Source organism: Muntiacus reevesi, chromosome 17 (assembly GCF_963930625.1).
Source record: "Muntiacus reevesi chromosome 17, mMunRee1.1, whole genome shotgun sequence".
NCBI classification, from domain to species: Eukaryota; Metazoa; Chordata; class Mammalia; order Artiodactyla; family Cervidae; genus Muntiacus; species Muntiacus reevesi.
Window position 1 is genome coordinate 28,519,428 of NC_089265.1, and position 20,334 is coordinate 28,539,761.

The window sequence follows — 20,334 nt, forward strand, 5'->3', positions numbered from 1 at the left end:
GCTCCAGAGGACAGGCTCAATAGTGGAACACAGGGCTAAGCTGCTCCGCGGCATGTGGGACTCTTTCCGGATCAGGTACAGAACCTATGCTTCCTGCATTGGCAGGTGGATTCTTTACCACTGAGCCACCAGGGAAACCCTGGGTACTTCTTTTAAATGAGTTTTTATCCAATATCAAACAAACAAAAACACTCCACCCAGAAAACTTCCAACCTCCCTCCCCCAAATCACATTAATCCATGTGAAACCATACTGAATCCTCTTCAGTCTTCCTTTCAGGTGGATGAGCCCTGGATGGTTGCTTATTTAGAATGCTGGTGTGAAGCTGAGGGCTCTTTGTCTTGGAGAATATCTGAGAGACAAGAAGAAACAAGTTGTGAGTTGTCAGCTGTGCTTGAAAATTATCAATATTTATGCAAACCAATGGGCTTTAGTAGAACCTCTTGGCTGAAGCCTGCCTATCTACTGTCACAGTGAGCTTATAATGACAGGAAATGAATAAATTAAAAGACCTACAGAAGAGGCAAATGGCAGAGCATTTCTGAAAAATTGGGAAAAGAGGGGGAAAGGGAGATGAAAAAACTAGCTTTTCTTGAATGCAATTTCTGCTAGGTCTACATAAGCTTATTTAAGCTTCATCCCAGTGAGTTAGGTAGGGCTTAAAAGACACTTACTCCTTGGAAGGAAAGTTATGACCAACCTAGATAGCATATTAAAAAGCAGAGACGTTACTTTGCCAACAAAGGTCTGTCTAGTCAAGGCTATGGTTTTTCCAGTGGTCATGTATGGATGTGAGAGTTGGACTGTAAAGAAAGCTGAGCGCCGAAAAATTGATGCTTTTGAACTGTTGGAGAAGACTTTTGAGAGTCCCTTGGAATTCAAGGAGATCCAAACAGCTCATCCTGAAGGAGATCAGTCCTGGGTGTTCATTGGAAGAATTGATGCTGAAGCTGAAACTCCAATACTTTGGCCACCTCATGTGAAGAGTTGACTCGTTGGAAAAGACCCTGATGCTAGGAGGGATTGGGGACAGGAGGAGAAGGGGACAACAGAGGATGAGATGGCTGGATGGCACCACCGACTCGATGGACATGAGTCTGAGTAAACGCCGGTAGTTTGTGATGGACAGGGAGGCCTGGCGTGCTGCGATTCATGGGGTTGCAAAGGATCGGACACAACTGAGCGACTGAATGAACTGAACTGAAACACAGCTAGCAAATAAGGAAACTGAAACTCAAAGAGTTTAAGCAGTGTTTCCAAGAAGCACTCTTAGGTGAGATTCAAAAGCAGATTTCACCTACCTACTCCAAATCCTGTGGATTTTTCATTCTGCTGCAGGTATATTCTACCTCTACTGCTGGTAGCCTTGCTTGATTGTTATAACTAAACTGCAGAACTGGTTGTAAGGAGCTACTGGTAAGTCAGAAGACAACTACAAAATGGCCAAGAAAATGTTGCTATTATGTTGGGGAGGGGGAAGAAAGAGCAACAAAAGGGCTGAAAGAAAGAAGGAAAGACCCAAGGATGTCACAAAACTCTGTGAGTCAGAGAAAAGCTTTTAAGCTTTTGACAAAGTATAGAAGGAAGAAATGAGTGCTCCTAAAGCGTGAATTTTTCAGAGTATAGGTTTCTGATTATAATAATCCTACTAAGAAGGAGAGGAAAGCTCCAGGAAACCCTAGATAGCCCTTCTCCAGAGATGCCTGCTTGTTCTTTCCCCTTTGTCCATCCCACTCAACTCCCTTTCTTTTGCTCAGGGTCACTGGTTTGGGACCTTTCTGCTTTCTTTGGACCATGAATTAGTCTTTGAGTTTTTACCCCATCCTTTAAGCAGTGGTCTGGCTAAGATCAGATTGCCCAAGATGTTTAGGTCAGCACCACAAATGTTGATCCAAAGCTGGGGTATGGGGCTTGATGAGGCTGTCAGTGCTCTGTGGTGGAGCGAGAAAAACTGTGATGACCCAGTGAACTTTTCACGCTAAACATATTCAGTTCTGACCATCTTTTATTCTGAGATAATGTTCTTCTTCCTTGTTTAATGTTTAGGTGTTTTCTGTTTTATGAAATGTTGGTGAGAGCAGATTATTCTATGTTAAAAAAAAATCTCAATGGGTTTTGAAATCCTTTCCTAGTCAATTTCAGGCACCCAAATGAGAGCTGTGTCTGATCCATTTGTAAGAGTCTAGAGATAGAAACTGATGAAAACTCAGAGAAGTATGTTAGTGAGGGAGCAACTAGCACGTTTGATGGATGAGTCATAGGTTGTTTAGAGATTAAATTAACAGTTATAAATTACTATACAAACAACAAAGATTTACTGTATAGCTTCCAGAACTGTATTCAATGCCTTGTAATAACCTATAATGGAAATAATTGAAAAAATATATATATAACTGAATCACTTTTCTGTACTCCTGAAACTAACACAATATTGTAAATTAAATATATTTCAATTAATTAAAAATTTTAATTAAATTAAAAAAATTAAAAGGAAAAGTTAAAATTAAAGAAAAAATTAAAGAAAAATTTTAAAGTTTTAATTAGATTATCCTAATTATATATATATATATATATATATATATATATAAAAACATCCTACTGTAGCATCTGGTGTATTATTGGTATTTGAGCAAATACTTAAGAAGTCTTCTTTTTCTCCTTTAACTCTCTTGTCTTTGAGGTAGATCTATGCATTGTATAACTTTTAGCCTTCCTGGCCCTGACCTACTAAATGTCAGTTCAAACTCCCAGTTTCAGTTTTGATGACAAAAAGATCCTCACATTTTGGTCAACCTTCCCAATGGATGGTATCATCATCAAAATGAGAATTACCGAAGGCCCGGTAAGGATTGCCTAGAATACCTTACAATGACTTATCACTATCCTCAACTCCCACTATAGATGCACAAACATATGCAGATACAGATGGTATCACCCAATTTAGGTCATCAGACATTGACCATAATACCATACCTAAACCAGGTAATACCTATGACACCCTTAAAATTAGAGTGAACATGTGATTTGGAAAGTAATTTTCTCATAAAACATTTATACGTGAATCTAAGCTTTGTCACCATTTAATGTTATAACTAGCCCAGGGTCTTTGTTTCAGGAATTGCTTCTGCTTTGAGTCCTACCATGATAGAATCAATTTCCTCTGTGCTGCCTTCCAGACAAAGGTATATACTGGAATGAGCCGAAGTTTGTGAAACAGCTCTTACAGAGTCTGGCCCATGTCGCTGATAACGAGATGAATGGCCACTGCTCAAATACAGTATCAAATGTGTTTAATTGAATACAGTATCAAGTGTATTCTACTGGGGAATATCCAAAGGATGCCCACGTGGATGCAAGAGAGAAGTTCGGACTCATTTATGTACCACTTGCCCATAAACCCCCAAATCCACATCCAATATCAAGAAGATAAATTTACCTCCTTTCCACACAGTTCTCTAGTTGAATGTTGCATCTTCGTTTGTTTGGTCTTATTTTACCTTTACACGCTAAAATTGACTCTATTTTGAATCAGTTTTGCCTGTGCCTGAGATTATGTTGAAGGAAGAAAGCAGATATTAATTTCCTTTTTCTTGAACCCTGTGAGAGGTGATCCTCTCCATGGCTGAGCCTAAATACTTTTCACCTGTTTTCTGAGTTTAGGACAGGGGTGAGCTTGGAGAAGGTGAGACCCTGCAACTTTTTTTCTCCTTCTGCCCCCAAATCTATACACACATCCACGAGATTGGTTCAGAGATCTTAGATCAGAAGGTCCATTGGTTCATAGATCTCAGAACACACAGAATAGGCCTGAAAGAACCCAGTCTGAGCCAAGAGTCTAGCTGCATGGTGGCTCAGCAATCTAAGTTTGGAAGAAGAAAATCTATAGTTATTTTGCTAAGCCCTGTACTCGGCACTTTTAGTACATTATCTCATTCTGTCTTCAAAGAACTCTGGGGTGTTATTATCAGAAGCTAGAGGAGGGGGAAGCCAAAGCCTAGCCTTTGTTGACCACAACACAACTAGCTCTTGTTGTCAACGCCTTTATATAAATTCACGGCTCTCTGAGACAATTACATGATTGTCTTTTTGCAGATGTGGAAATGGAAACTCAGAGGGGTTAAATATCTCATGCTGGATCCCTGAGTGAGAATTGAATAAGGAGAGATTTTGAACCCCGTCTGCTGACTTGTGCACTTTTACTGGGTGTTTTGCATGTTTACATCTTGCTCATTTCTTTTTTTAATTTACTAGTGTATTATTCCATATATATATTATACTTACTAGTATGTTATTCCATATATATGAAAGTTCCTAACAGGATAGATCTCCCCCGCTTTTTGTATTAGAGCATAGTTGACTAACAATTTTGTGTTAGTTTCATGTGTTCAGCAATATGATTCCATTATACATATACACATATACATTCTTTTTCAAATTCTCTTCCCATTTACATTATTATGGAATATTGAGCAGTCCATGCCCTGTGCTATACAGTAGGTCCTATTGGTTATCTATTTTAGATATAGCAGTGTGTACATGTCAATATGAAACTCCGAATCTAATCTTCCCTCCATCCCTCCCTCCTTGTAACCATAAGATCGTAATGCGTGAGTCTGTGTTTTATAAATAAATCTTTTTGCATCATTTTTTTAAGATTCTACATATAACTGATGTCATAAGATATTTGTCTTTGTCTGACTTACTTCACTTAGTATGGTAATCTCCAAGTACATTCATGTTGCCATAAATGGCAACATTTCATTTTTTTTAATGTCTGGTAATATGCCATTGTGTATACACACACACACACACACATATATATACACACACACACACACACACACACACACACACATATATATATATATACACCACATCTTCTTTATCCGTTCCTCTGTTGATGGATATTTAGGTTGCTTCTACATCTTGGCTATTGTAAACAGCACTGCAGTGAACATTGCATGCAGGGAGCATGTGTCCTTTTGAACATTTTCTCTGGATATATGCCCAGGAGTAGAATTGCTAGATCATATGGTAGCTATAATTTTAGTTCCTTAAGGAACTGCCACACTATCTTGCTCACTTTTAAGGAAATATGTTTTCACCTGATGCTGTTTGCTTTTCATTAAATGGTATCCTTATATTTATCAGTGTACATTCTCTATTCCTTAGAATACTTTTATGGGCCTGCTTGGCCAATAAGGGTTTTTGTGCTTTGGCATGCATTTGAAACCAATTTACCTAAGTCTCCACTTCTTGGTATAAACCTAAAAGTGATTTATTTTTCCCCTAGTTTTCCAATTGTGTTGTATTGAAAAAATTGTACTTTCTAAAGGTGGCAGCTCTGTTAATGCCGTCTTGAACAGATCCTACCAATTTCAGCTTCTTTTGTCATTTGGGAAATCTCATCCTGACATTTATTTACATTTAAACTTGAGTCTCAAGCTTGCTTTGAAACATTTCCTCTCCTCCCCCCCAAATCCAGAATAAGTGGGTCCATTTATGGTCGAGTGGATACAGTTATAATGAGGATGGAAGGAGATGAAGGAATGCCAGAGTTGCCCTTTTACATCTTCCATGCCTACCAAGGTGATCATACATCTTGGTTGTCCGGGACTAGTTTCAGTTTATACCTATTTAACAGTTTGTACCTATTAATAGCAACTTCCTTCCATCTCAGTTTTACCCTGCTTGTGTGAAAAATTATAAGACCACCCAACTTCTTCCTCTTCACTGTTCTGCCCATCTGCTGTCAGAGTGTGGAGGTGGGATAGGAAGGCAGACATCGACATCTTCTTGGTGAGGCTGTTTGATCAGACTTCCATCCGTGGACTCTTTGCTACAGATATCCAAGTGCTTGTGCACTGGTGGGTGAAGTGGGTGCCTCTTCCAAGGACCTGCAGAAGCTTCCCACTCCAGGTTCCCTGATTTGGGAGCTTTGATTCCAGCCTGTCTTCCTCTACATCATATCAGATTTTGTCTCCTACAATGCACTGCATGACAGCTTCTGGCAAAGCGTTCCTCTCCAACTAGGAAGAAGTAGTGTACAACATTTTTGTGATGAAGCAGGAGGAATTAACCTGTGTTTGCCAATGCTACCCTCCCACAGAAATTCAACTTCTCTTAGCCCTCAGCCTTCCTTCCATAGTGACTGGTGTGAAAGAAGAGGGGTGTCATACGCAGGGCTGCCTCTGATGTGGTGCCTCTTGGTAAATCCTAGAGAAGTAGCTGGCCTCTAATTCTTTGAAATTAAGAATGTGGGGAATTTACCTGTCATGTGCTCAAACTGCACATTAGCTAAAACCTAGGGAGACAGGTAAAGTCTTCCTCTACCTCATGATATGTGTTACTAACAAACACCAGCTTTCATGCATATGGCAGCATCAGTCATATTGGTAGCACCAGCCATACTGTCATGGTGAAGTTCAGTGGGAAGTGGGACACTGCTAGTTCCATTTTTGTTCTTGACTCACCTTTTAAAATTTTGTTTTCCTCTATTTAACGATTTTAGTTACGATTTAGAAATGGTGTGGCTCCTTCCTTCCTAATAGTCTTGTCAGCAAAAGACTTTTTTTTAATTTGAAAATTAAAATGTTATTTATTTATTTAATTAAAAAATTGAAGTATAGTTGTCTTACAATATTGTGTTAGTTTCTGGTATATATTTCCCTGTTCTATACCATAGGACCTTGTTGTTTATCTGTTTTATACATAGTAGAGTGTATCTATCAAACTCTTAATTTATCAACCCCCTTCCTCTTTGGTAACGATAAGTTCGTTTTCTGTGTCTGTGAGTATGCTTCTTTTCTAAGCAGTTCATTTATATCCTATTTCAGATTCCACATATAAGTACTGTCATATGATATTTGTCTTTGTCTGACTTTATTTAGTATGATCATCCATCCATGTTGCTGTAAATAGCATCATTTTATTATTTTTTATGGCTGAATAATATTTCATTGTATATCTACACCTCATTTTCTTTACCTCTTCATTTGCCAGTGGACACGTAGGTTATATCCATGTTTTGGCTATTGTAAATAGTGCTACTATGAACATAAGGGTGCATATATCTTTTTGAATTCAAGTTTTCAGTTTTTCTGGATATACACTCAGGAGTGGGATCATATAGTATTTTAAGGAATTCCATACTGTTCTCCATAAACGGCTTCATGGCTTCACCAATTTACATTCTAACCAACAGTGTAGCAGAGTTCTCTTTTCTCCTGACCCTCCCCAGTGTTTATTATTAGTAGAATTTTTGTTGCTATGGTCATTTTGACCATTGTTAGATGATACCTTATGGTATTTTTGATTTGCATTTCTCTAATAAACAGCAATGTTGAATATCTGTTCCATGTATCTGTTAGCCATCTGTATGTAAAAAGACATTTTCTTTTCTTGACAAGTCACTTCAGGCTATATAGCTTAAGAAAACAGAAAAAAACAAGAGTAGATCTAAGGGTTTCTGCTTCTCCTTAAATACCATCAGTCAACATGGCCAGCTTTCTTTTCCCTAAAACTAGATTTCTCTAAAACTAGGTTAAAAGTTCCTCAAATGGCAGGAGCCATGTCTTATCTGTCTTGGCATTTCTGGTGGCTCACACATTGTCTGACACCTTAGAGCTATTAAAAAATAATTTCCCTAGTTGCTTTTTTATTTGTACCATCCACCAGGGCCTAGAACAATATTGTGTATATATTAAGTGCTGAGCAGTTTTATTATTGTTGAAATACTGTGGAGTCCATTTGCCTCTTTTAGATTGCTTTAAAAAAGAAAGAGCTCATTTAGAGAATGAAACACATTTCTCACAAGTTTGCTTTCTTTGCACTAATGCCAGAACATTATCATGGGAAGAGCCTTGAACAGGGCTCAGAAAATGGTCTTCACACCTCAGTCCCTTTTAGGGACCCCCTCGGATGCCAGTGTTTCTGTCTAAGCAGCCATTGGAAACTTTCTTTTTATTAATTCTTCAGCGCATGCCCCTTCCTTTGTTAGTACAGTTCTCCCCCTTCCCCCATCCCCAATCCCTGCAGGACTCCCAGGTGGGAGCGGCCTGGTCAGGAGTCAGGCTCGAGGCTTCAACCGGACTCATAAATGTGGAAATAACAAAATGTGTTCCCTGAAGCTTTGCAGCGTTGTCAGGAAATGGGCTGCTTGCATGCTGCACCTTCACGGATCTGGAAATTCTGCCCAGCTTGGGTTGACTCCAGAAAAAAAAGTTTAAAAGTGTTCAGGGAAGAGAGGAATTAAAGCAGGCCATTAGCTGGAGACACCAGCACTCCTGCTGAGTCTGTGTCTTGGCCGGCTCCTTGGAAGGGAGCAATGCTGTGGTGGTGGGGGGGAGAGAGAGAGAGAGAGGAGAGAGAGAGACTGTGTGTGTGTGTGTCTGTGTGTGTGTGTGTGTGTGTGTGTGTGTGTGTGTGTGTGTGTGTGTTATGGACTGTGGCAGTGACATTTGCATTTCTAAGGACTGGAGTTTTGCACAAACTTTCCTTCCTGCATTTTTCCTATCCTAGATATCCATGTGCCATCTTTGGGAAGGAGTTGAGGGTAAGTATTGTTTCTGCTTGGAAGACAGCAAGGCACCGAGAGGAATAAACTTGGAATGCCTTCATGGGTAGATGTTAGATCTTAACTGGCTTAGCATTAGCCTGGACTAGGGTTTCGATAAATGTGTGGAATAAGTGTCTGAGTAAAAGTGATTTCTCTGATGGTTCCTAGTGTCAAAGGCAAGGCCTGAGGGCAGTTTTAAGTCTCTTTGGATACGCTGAGCTCCGCTGATGATCTCGGAGGCCTGAATGATGGAACACAGCACCAATTTTCCTCGATTATGTTTCTGACACAACCCCTTCCTCAGATTCTAAAATCAGGAAGGACTGCTCTGATCTTTGCAAAGGTCAAAATTGAGTTTTCAGGTCAGATAATGGAGCTATCATCTGAGGAAGATGGAGTTTTTGTTGGTGACACATAAATTTAGAATTGTTTTCCATCTTGGTGGCTGTTGCTATTCTCCTCGCCACCAGGGCTGTGTGACCCAGAAGGGACGGTGTGAGGACCAGTGGCCTGGAAGCCTGCTGACCTCTAGCCTTTGCCTTAATTTAGGCCCTAAGGAAATGAGTTCAAAAGGCTAACTAGCTACCTGGCAGAAGCACTGTCCATTCTAGATAGTTGGTGGTGTTTCTGTTAGCTGCTTCTCAGGGATTCCACAAATTGATGGGATTTGACCATCAATCCAGTGGGGGGAAGAAAAAAAGAAGCAACTAAGGGCTTAGGTCGTAGGGTAAATGTATTTCATTATTTTTTCCATGATACAGTTTGGGAAGGATTTGGGGGGATGGTTTTTCCACTGTCCAAAGGAGCTTCCACTGTGAGAGTCTCTTGACCCACATTTCTTGTGTTCAGATCCTGGTTCTGTCACTTACAAACTATGTGACCTTGAGCAAGTTACTGATCCCTGGGGGTCTCAGCTTCCTCAAATGGAAAAGTGTGGATGATAGTAAAACTTAAGTCACAGGTCTGTTATGTGGCTTTAATGAATTAATGCATGTAAAGTTCTTAAAATGGACTTCCCTGGTGGTTCAATGGTAAAGAATCCGCGTGCAGTGGAGGAGATGCAGGTTCAATCCCTGGGTCAGGAAGATCCCCTGGAGAAGGAAATGGCAACCCACTTGAGTATTCTTCCCTGGGAAAACCCATGGACAGAGGAGCCTGGCGGGCTACAGTCCATGTGGTCGCAAATAGTTGACTTAGTGATTCAACAACAGCCACACAGTTCTTAAAACAGTGTATATGTGCTAGCTAAGTTTACTGTCATTTTGCTGAAGCACCATCAATCAGAAAATTTGACATGGAGGCCAAAATAGGTATTTTTCAAAACTGATACTTTTTTAGAGAGTCCTGTGTGGAGGCTGGAAAATGAACTAGTTGAACCTCCAGGTTTTCTTAGCAATAATAGGCTCCTGTGAAAATGCTGATTTCAATCTTTGTTACCTTCACAACTAGTTATTGAACTGTTCTTGGCTCTCATATCCCAGGTTCTTTATAGAGCAAACTATACTAGTGGTCCATATAATTTCCAGGCAATTTGAGTACATTGGTTAATATTTTTGAAATCCTCAAGTGAAAGGCTCAAATTGTCTTTTCAAGAATGCATCTCTGTGCATCTCTTCTGCTTTGAGCGCCAGTTATGAAACTAAAGCTGGGATTAAACTGTAGAATGTCAGCAAATGGTTTGGAGTTTTCTGGAGTAAATTCTTGCACTGTAAGCACTTGCCTCTAAATTGTTTTTTAGAAAGGTGGGAGGGAGTTGGCTCATATCACCCAGGCAAGGCAATTTTCCATGAACACTGCTATCCCAATGCACGACAGGAAACTTATTGAAAAGTTAGTGGGTTGGAGAAAAACAGTAGCTAGCTCGACAGAGAGTGTCAAGAGAAGACAGGGAAAGAATGAAGAGGGCACATTACCCAGAGAGTAACATTACTTAACGTTGCTCTGTGTAAGGAGAACTCTCTGTGAAGTCATGGCTGGGAGTGTTTAGTGTCTAGAGGGGAGTTCACATACATACACACACATCTGGCACTTGAATTGCAGATAACCTAACCCAATACTCACCTTGGCATGGCTACAGAAGTAATATTTTTACCAGGATGATCTATTGTTAAATAATTCCTCCACTGCCTTAGTCATGCTTTACTTTAACTTGAGACAGGCAGGTCTTCTTTCTTTTAAACTCATTTGAATGTGCACAGCTTTCTGATTTGATCTAGGAACAGAGAATGCTATCACTTCTGAATGCCAGAGTTATTCATGTACTCATAGACTGTAAAAGCAACCAAATGCCCATATCAAAGAACTGTATTTAGTAAAAATAGATGGGCCTATCTTTTATGAGTTCCATTGAATCACCAGAATTGGTCATCACAGAATTACCTATAGAAACAGAATCAGAAAACAGTGGTGAAGTCAGCATATTGCTTTGGATAGGTAATAACATTATTTAGCCAAATCAATGATTTACTGAAGAAAATAGGAATTATTGTACATCTGATATTGCTATTTTATCCTTACTTTTATTAGAATTTCTTTTGAATATCTGTAAGTAATTTGGTATTTGCCCATTGGATTTCAATTAACAGTGAAATAATGATGACTTTTTTGAGGGCCTACATCTCAAGCATTATATTTAGTGTTTAAGCTACAGTGTTAAAACAGTGGTTCTCCAAGTGAGTGCCCTGATGTGTTAGCATCACTTGGAAGCTTGTTAAAAATTCAAATTCTTTTTAAAAAATTTATTGAAGTATAATTTAAAACATTGTTTTAATTTCTGTTGTAGAGCAAAGTGATTCAGTTATGTGTATTATATATTTATATATTATTTTTCATATTCTTTTCTAAATGTCTATTATAATGGTTATTGAATATACTTCTGTGTACTCTTAATATATAGTAGGACTTCATTTTTGTTCATTTTATATATACTAGTTTGTATCTGCTAATCCCAAACTCCCAATTCATCCCTCCCTATCACCACCCACCCTCCAACCTTGCCAACCACAAGTATGTTCTCTATATCTGTGAGTCTGTCTGTGTTTCACAGATAAGTTCATTTGTGCCATATTTTAGATTCTACACGTAAGTGCTATCATTTGGTATTTGTCTTTCTCTTTCTGACTTGCTTCACTTAGTATGATAATGTCTACATCCAGCCATGTTCCTGTAATTGGCATTATTTCATCTTTTATGACTGAGTAGTATTCCATTATAGGTATATGTGTGTACACACACACACACACATCATATCATCTTTATCCATTCATGTCAATGGATATTTATTTAGGTTGTTTCCCTGTCTTGGCTATTGTAAGCAGTGTAGGTATGAACATGAGGGTATATTGATGTTTTTGAATTAGAGTTTTCTCCAGATATATGCCCAGGAATGGGATTGCAGGATCTTATGGGAACTTCATACTGTTTTTTGAGGAAAAAAGTTTTTAGTTTTTTGAGGAAACTTCATACTGTTTTCCAAGGTGGTTGTACCAATTTACGTTCCTAGCAACAGTGTAGGAGGGTTCCATTTTCTTCATACTGTCTCCAGCACTTTTTTGTTTATAGATTTTTTAATGATGGCCATTCTGACTGGTGTGAGGTGATACGTTATTGCAATTTTGATTTGCATTTCTGTCATAATTAAAGCTGATGTTGAGCATCTTTTCATATGCCTAATGGCCATCTCTATGTCTTCTTTGGAGAATTGTCTATTTAGATTTTCTGCTCATTTTTCATTGGGTGGATTGATTTTTTGTTATTGAGCTGCATGAGCTTTTTAAAATTTTGGGTTTTAAGCCTTTGTCCGGTACATCATTTGCATATGTTTTCTCCCAGTCTGTAGGCTGTGTTTTCATTTTGTTTATGGTTTCCTTTGCTGTGCAAAAGCTACTAAGGTTGACTAGTTTTCATTTTGAAATTTTTGCTGTGGTAGTAATACAAATTCTCAGGCCTCAGATATACTGAATAAGACACTCTGGGGAGGGAGCCTGGTAATGTGCATTTTAATAAGCCCCCCTGGGTGGTTCTGATACATGCTCATATTTAAGAATTAGTGAGGTAGTTAAGATAACTAAGTACTGAACAGTAGGTAGATAACTATTCTAACTACTAATCTTGAGTTATGTTAGCTTGTTATAACAAAGAGATTTAACAGGTATATCATCTAACCTAAGTCTTGCCAAAACTAATGAAGAATGATTCTCACACCCACAATAAAACTGAGAGTTGTTGTTTAGTCGCTAAGTTTGTGTCTGACTCTTTGAGACTCCCTGGACTACAGCACAGCCGTCTTCCTTGTTCTTCACTGTCTTCCAAGAGTTTGCTCAAACTCATGTCCATTGAGTTGATGATACCACCCAACCAAGTCATCCTCTGTCACCCGCTTCTCCTCCTGCCCTTAATCTTTCCCAGTATCAGGGTCTTTTCCAATGAAGCAGCTCTTTGCAACAGGTGGTCAAGGTACTGGAGCTTCTGAGAGAACTAAGAGATTAAATTCACATGGCTAGATTCCATTCCAAGCCAATATTTCCTCATTCTTTTCAATAGTCTGTGGGACCAACAACTGTATCCCTCTACAAAGACAAATTTATTTAAAAATGATTTACAGAATTTTAGATCTATAGGTAATCCAGACAGAGAACCAGATATATTATTTGCCTTTGTTCCACAGGATCTGTTTTTTTCATTAATTTGCCACATGAACTGAACAAATAACTTAGAATCTTATTTCCATCATTTGAAATAGGATAATAATGGTTCATCTCACCATGTGTCTGGTGAGAACAAAGGAGATGGCTTCCAGGGGACTTGGAGCTCCTCAGATAATACTATGTCATTTAGTTGTATTTTACTAAGTATATAACAATGCGAAAAGTTGCATAAAAATGAAATATCCTCAATAAGGCATCTTTGAATATGCCAGAGAAGGCTCAATATAAAATATTACAACCCCTAATTGGAGTAAAAATAACATTTTTTGATGCAAACCATATCCTCTAATACAGTATGTTTTGCCAAGGAGCAATAGGAGAACTCTCTGGAAATCATGCATCATAGAACAAACGCTTTAGGGGAAAAAGAAAGGATCGAGGGTTATACATTTCAGAGGCACAGCAGCAAAATTACTACTATCATTTTGAATACAGGAATTTCAATAATATAGGTGCTTTTTGGCTATAAGTGTATGGTTATAACACCTTAGCATCCCCTGACTGTATCCAATATTTGATTACACTGAGTTTTTCCTAAAAACAATAGCCTTCATTTCCCAAACATAACTAGCACTTTTCTTAAAACAGGCTTTCTTTTACATACTTTCAATCAACTTTTTTTTAAACCTTTTCTTACACACACAAAAGTCCCATACTTTTCAAACTAGACACTAAGCTATAAGTACAATGATTTATTTTCCTACTTTCATATTAGTTTGCAAAAGGGCATCATTTTAAACAATTATGTTACTTTTAAAATCAATTGGATTAAAACCACTTAGGCAGATGAAAACATGTTGCTGGAAAAAAAAGATAAGCTTATAGTTAGAATCATTAGGAGCCACACACCTGTGTTCTAAGACTTAAAATTGTTGTTTGTCACCATTTAGTCGATAAGTCATGTCTGACTTTTTGTGGCTCCATGAACTGTAGCCCACAAGGCTCCTCTGTCCATGGGATTCTCCAGGATAGAATACTGGAGTGGAGTGCCATTTCCTCCTCCGGGGAATCTTCCCAACCCAGGGATCAAACTCACGTCTCCTGCTTGGCAGGCCGATTCTTTACCACTGAGCCAAAAGTTACATATAGGGATAAACTTTTGGATTTTTAGAAGTGCAGAAAGTGAAAACATGGACTCACATTTCCTGAGGCTCACTGATTGAAGCAGCATAGCTTTTAGTGAATTCAAGGAGAATTTGATTTCAATGTACAGTAGAGAGGAGGGAATCTTTGGGGCATAGAATTTGCAAACCCAAATGCTTACAGAGGCCAGCAAGCTGAGTGTGCCACGTGGACTTGATGACATGTTTTGAGGTGTGGTAGAGACAGTGGCAAAGCCAGTGGGGTTTGTAGCGGACCTTGCATCTCAGCTCTAGTTGACTGTTGCCACGTGAAACATATATCTTAAGAGAGCTAGAGATATGATTTTATATGTGACATGTACTAATTTTCAAGTGTTAATTCCCAGGCTTTTATGACAATATGGTCACTGGCATACAAACCAAACAATGCTCATTTGTGGTCTAGGTTTGGCTCAAAGATTGCCAGTTTATATCCTCAGGTGTAACAGAAGTGGTGTGTATGTGTGCAGGCAGGCAAGGTAGGGTAGCACTAGTGATGGGGTTATATTTAATACGTTGATTAAATATGTGCATAGATAGTCTTGGATAACTGGAAAGCTAGTGTGATGTAGTCTTTTTTTTTCATTTATTTTTATTAGTTGGAGGCTAATTACTTTACAATATTGTAGTGGTTTTTGTCATACATTGACATGAATCAGCCATGTATTTACATGTATTCCCCATCCTGATCCCCCTTCCCACCTCCCTCTCCACCCGATTCCTCTGGGTCTTCCCAGTGCACCAGGCCTGAACATTTGTCTCATGCATCCAGCCTGGGCTGGTGATCTGTTTCACCCTAGATAATATACATGTTTCGGTGCTGTTCTCTCGAAACATCCCACCCTCGCCTTCTCCCACAGAGTCCAAAATTCTGTTCTGTACATCTGTGTCTCTTTTTCTGTTTTGCATATAGTCTTGAACTTTTATTTTAGGAAGGGTTGTGCTGGGTGTCAGTTGCTTAGTCATGTCTAACTCTTTGTGACTCAATAGAGTGTAGCCCAACAGGCTCCTCTGTCCATGGAATTCTCCAGGCAAGAATACTGGAGTGGGTTGCCACTTCCTTCTCCAGGGGAACTTTCTGACCCAGGGATTGAATCCATATCTCCTGCATTGTAAGGGTGGGCACATCTAAATCCCAACTCAGCACTCATGATATATTCTCATGGAGTCATGAAAAGAGGTGAATTGAACCATTCTTTATTATTTTGACTGATTAATTAGGGTCATGTCAGTTGCTCGGGTATAACCACAAAAAAAGCCCCCCAAAGCTTAACTGAAGTTTAATACATTTAAATTGGTTTCGAGTTAGGTCAGTAACAACTATAGGTGCAAACACAAGTTTATATTTGTAACTGAGTTGTCCAGTAGACATCCTTAGGGCATGACTTCACCATAAGAGATGGAAATAGGGACAAAATGCCCTTTTAATTTTCATTCCGCTGGGGAGACCTACATAATTTAGTCATGGCAGTGTTCTGCTGCTTGTGGTTGGTGCGGTTCCTTTTGCTCATAAAAATAAAAACCATTTCACATCATCTCGATTGTCTCGTAAATGTAAATCAAAGCCGGGTTCGGGGGGGGGGGGCTATAAAACAAAACAAACATAAATACCCACTTGATGGGCTAAGAAATAATGGACTGGGATTATTCCTTAACATACTTAAGTATAGTACTTTGCATAACAGATATACCTCTCCTTACTCAATAGATGGATTCTTAAAAAGTTACTTGTAAATCAGTTGTGCAAAATGAAATCTTATATTTTAAATGCATTAGATAAGTTTGTTATTTAAAGGAAAGCTAGCATGAATCTTTCTGGAAAGCAAAAAAAAAAATGTCTGTTTTTAAAATGAAATCTTAATTCTAATATATCTTGGCTCCAATTTCATGGAGCCACTGAGTGTATTAGTTCAACTGCTGTACTCATCCTACTTTCTTCTCTAGTGCATTATACCCGAAGACCTCAAAAGCCTTTGTGAGTAATGTGTTTTGAGTGTTTCTTTTAGATTCAAGTTAGATTTATATATCCATGAGGACTTGAATCAAATATAGAAATGCTTAATAAGTTTGCAAACAAATGAATTTGCAGGCGGAGGAAAGGCTATTTCTGAGTCAAAGTCCTTGGGTTTGCACATGTGAGGCAGGGCTCTATGGATTCTAATAAAATGGTCTTTAATCCCTATTTTACACTATGTAGAATTTAAAAGGTTAGACCAAGAGGTCATGCCTACCTCTACATTTGATTCCTGCTGCTTGAAATTAATTCCATACCATAATAAGTAGATGTGAACTCAGCCCATAGCGCCATCTCTATAAAAATTCACATGCAAACAAAGGATGCATAGGTATGGAAGACAGGAGGGTGGAATGTAGATAAGGGTGGGTTTGCATTGTAGCAGTAGAGAATGTCAATCTGAACATTAGATGTGTCCATGCCGAAAATGGATGAACATCTCCGCCACTGGGGAATTTAAATGCACTCTGTGACATCTTTCAGCCTTGAGCCATCTTCATGGCTGTTTTTATTCTTTCCTCTGCTTCTTATATTTATTAGTTCTTCAAGAAAAATCTGCTAGTGCAGAGTAAAGCATTTTTCTTTGTCGCCTTAACACCAGCTGGGTGTTTGGATTTCACTTTCTCATCCAAGTAGTTCATCAAGGTATTTTTCAAAAGAAAGACAATTCCCTCTCTGGAATTTTTCAAATAATAGAACTTTCACCCCCACATCAAAAGAAATAAGAGACTCCTACCTCAAATTAGCTGAGTAGAATGAAGAAAACCTTAGAAATGATGATTAGATCAGGGGGAATTTCCTAGAGCCTAAGTATAGGAAAAGTGGCCTGGTAAAGATTAGAGGAAAAACTGGAAGGTGGTCAAGTCAGTTGATCTCTGGTCTTTCCTTGCTCTCTCTGAGGCTACATGTCTTTCATATTATATTATCTATTCACACTTTCCCATTTCTCTTTAAACAGGCTAGGTCTCTTCTTTTTGTGAATAGCTACTCCACAGCTCCCAAATTCATAGAAACTAGTTCCAGACACAATTTCAGATTTTCCAGCATCCTCTGTGCCCTTCCAAATTCCCTGGTGAAAGAATCTGATTGACAACCTTGACTCCCATGCCCGTCAGCCATGGAGGGAATGGGGGATAAAAAATGCAAGGTTCATGTAGTAAAGATAAAGGCTGTGTGAGCTTAACACTGAGAGTGGATAAAGGACAGATTTTAGAGAACAGGGTGAGCTGGGTTCACTCTTTATATAGGAGTCAATAGCAGATATTATCTGTAGATATTTGTAGGTAGAATTAGATATGGCATTGCTATAAGGTATCCCGTGAAGTCCAGAGCATGAAGGCATGATGAGAGATCTTGAAAGTAAAAGAGGAAAAATGAGAGAAAAAATAACCTTGATTCCAATCAGTAGGTCATGTAAAGGTAGAGTGTCATGAAAGGAAACAAATTGAAAATAAGTTTAAAAGGCAATATGGTTTTTAGACAAGAAGAAGGTGAAGTGCAGACATGAATTAAGCCAATATTACCTGAGAAACTGAGGGAATAGCTTCTCTTCCATGCACTGAGTGTCCTAGGAGATAAAGGCTCAAGAGAGACTAACACGGAGTGTCTGAAGCGTGAAAAGTCGTGGGGGAAGAGGCCAAGTGGAGCCAGAAGGCCTAAGGAAGCTTCCTTGATGACTTTACCTTTTCCCGCCACCTCTCTGTACAACCAGAAGAGGAAATAAGCCCTGGTTAAAAAGCAAAGAGGAACTAAAGGGCCCCTTGATGAAGGTGAAAGAGGAGAGTGAAAATGCTGGCTTACAACTCAACATTCAAAACACAAAGGTCATGGCATCTGGTTCCATCACTTCATGGCAAATAGATGGGGACATATTGGAAACTGACAAACTTTATTATCTTGGGCTCCAAAATCACAGTGGACAGCGACTGATGCCATGAAATTAAAACATGCTTGCTCCTTAGCTATGACAAGCCTAGACAGCATATTAAAAAGGAGAGACATTACTCTGATGACAAAGGCCTATATAGTCAAAGCTATGATTTTTCCAGTGGTCATGCATGGATATGAGAGTTGGACCATAAAGAAGGCTGAGTGCTGAAGAATTGATGCCTTTGAACTGTGGTGTTGGAGAAGACTCTTCAGAGTCCCTTGAACTATAAGGGGATCAAACCAGTCAATCCTAAAGGAAATCAACCCTGAATATTCATTGGAAGGATTGATGCTGAAGCTGAAGCTCCAATATTTTGGCTACCTGCTGTGAAGAGCCAACTTATTGGAAAAGTTCCTGATGCTGGGAAAGATAGAAGGCAGGAGGAGAAGGGGGTGACAGAGGACAAGATTGTTGGAGTGCATCATTGACTCAACGGACAAGAATTTGAGCAAGCTCCGGGAGATGATGAAGGACAGGGAAGCCTGGTGTGCTGCAGTTCATGGGGGTGGTGAAAAGTCAGACATAACTGAGTGACTGAACAACAACAAGAAATAAGCATTTTTGATAGTATTTAGCAATTTAACAAATGACCATAAATTATGATGTATCATCGCATTACCAATGGGAGATATTCTCTTTTGGGTAAATGGGAGCCAGGAGAAGCTAAGACAGATTCAAGAACTCTTACACAAGCTCCTTATTTCTTCTGTTGTTGCTACTGTTTAGTCACTCAATTGTGTCTTTGCAACCACAGGGACTGTAGCATACCAGGCTGCTCTGTCCACGGGATTTCCTTGGAAAGAATACTGGAGTAGGTTCCCAGTTCATTCTCCAGAGGGTCTTCCACACCCAGTGATCAAACCAACATCCCCTGTATTGGCAGGTGGCTTCTTTACCACTGAGCCAGCCATGAGAGAAGCCCTTCTTCTATTAGATGGCATTCAGTACAGTTCAGTTGCTCAGTCATGTCCAACTCCTTCCGACCCCATGAACCACAGCACACTAGGCCTCGCTGTCCATCACCAACTCCTGGAGTCTACCCAAACTCATGTCCATTGAGTCAGTGATGCTATCCAACCATCTCATCTTCTGTTGTCCCCTTCTCCTGCCCTCACTTTCCCAGCAACAGGGTCTTTTCACATCAGGTGGCCAAAGTACTGGAGTTTCAGCTTCAACATCAGTCCTTCCAATGAACACCCAGGACTGATTTCCTTTAGGATGAACTGGTTGGATCTCCTTGAAGTTCAAGGGACTCTCAACAGTCTTCTCCAACATCACAGTTCAAAAGCATCAATTCTTCTGTGCTCAGCTTTATTTATAATCCAGCTCTTACATCCATACATAACTACTGGAAAAACCATAGCCTTGACTAGATGAACCTTTTGTTGACAAAGTGATGTCTCTGTTTTTTAATATGCTGTCTAGTTTGGTCATAACCTTCCTTCCAAGGAGTAAGCATCTTTTAATTTCATGGTGGCAATCACCATCTACAGTGATTTTGGAGCCCCCCAAAAGCAAAGTCAGCCACTGATTCTACTGTTTCCCTATCTATTTGCCATGAAGTGATGGGACCAGATGCCATATCTTAGTTTTCTAAATGTTGAGCTTTAAGTCAACTTTTTCACTCTCCTCTTTACTTTCATCAAGAGGCTCTTTAGTTCTTCACTTTCTGCCATAAGGGTGGTGTCATCTCCATACCAGAGGTTCTTGATATTTCTCCTGGCAATCTTGATTCCAGCTTGTGCTTCTTACAGCCCAGCATTTCTCATGATGTACTCTGCATATAAGCTAAATAAGTAGGGTGGCAATATACAGCCTTGACATACTACTTTACCTATTTGGAACCAGTCTTTTGTTTCACGTCCAGTTCTTCCTGCTGCTTCCTGACCTGCATACAGATTTTTCAAGAGGCAGGTCAGGTGGTCTGCTATTCCCATCTCTTTTAGAATTTTCCACAGTTTATTGTGGAAATCACAGCTTATTGTGATCCACACAGTCAAAGGCTT